Source organism: Orycteropus afer, unplaced genomic scaffold (assembly GCF_000298275.1).
Source record: "Orycteropus afer afer isolate SDZICR_OR568_19922 unplaced genomic scaffold, OryAfe1.0 scaffold00411, whole genome shotgun sequence".
Taxonomy (NCBI): Eukaryota; Metazoa; Chordata; class Mammalia; order Tubulidentata; family Orycteropodidae; genus Orycteropus; species Orycteropus afer.
Genome location: NW_006921998.1, coordinates 2544955 through 2546116, shown reverse-complemented (window position 1 = coordinate 2546116; position 1162 = coordinate 2544955).

The window sequence follows — 1162 nt, the reverse complement described above, 5'->3', positions numbered from 1 at the left end:
TGACTTGATGACACCTAACAACAACAGCATTATTTTGTTAAAGATGTTTTAGTGTATCTAGGAGTGTTTCTTTAATGTTTTTGTGAGCAGAAAGATACACAATATACTAAGATAAACATTTTGCTAACTGACATTAAATACAAGCTGTACCTTATGGACTCAGCTTAAAGACAGTCTTAGAAAGAGAACTAATTTATAACCTGGGAACTGCCTGTGTATAAAAAGGTTTTAGCACAATGTCCAAATCACACACTGTCCTATTTCATGGGACATATGGATTTTAAGTGCTGCATGAGTGTATATATAAATGTATACATATAAACCAAGAATTGTACGCATAACAAGTGTTGCCATATATAACACTTGTTATGCATGCAATTCAATGACAATAATGACATTAATCATGTTCAACCATCACTAGTATCCATTTCCAAATTTTCCCGTCACTGTTAAAAGAATCCTTTGTATTCCATTAAGGCTCTGTGCCATCAATACACTTCCCTCCAATAATGGTCTAAAGAAAAGAGTTACAGAGGAGAGATTTCTTAGACTGTTGCTGGGGCAGAGAAAGGGAGACAATTTTCAATGTACCACATAGATAAATGGAGGAAGGGCAATGCCTTATGCCTAACCTTTGTCAGCCAGACTCAGTGTCAAGGTACAACGAAACCACGGAGAACGATGTTCAGCTCAGACCAGCTCTCTCAAATCTGAGTGGCCAAAGGACATAATCACCACTTTTCTCAGAATAGCCCTTATTTGACCATGGGGTACACAATCCAAAGAATTACAGTGACTTTTTTTTCCCGCACAATGCACAGTGGATGTGCATTTCTGTGGAAAGCTGCATGGCATGGCCCAGCTTTCTTTGAATTTTCCAGTCCACCTATGGAGTAGGCCTCTTAGAGAGAAAGAAACCCTGGACAAAAATGAGCTTTTCTGTGAATCCTTTTAATTTCTGTTCAAAAGGGCCCTGACATCTCTTGATTTTCTGAAATTGCTGCTCTATGTGCAGTGGGGTTCCTTAAAAAGAAGAATCTGGAAACTGATGGACATATCTAGTCTATGTTCTTGCTCTCAAGTTATTAGATGACATTATTGACTGCATTAATCAAACACAGGTTAAGCATTACACTTTTTGTTAGCAGTGGTTAAAAAATAA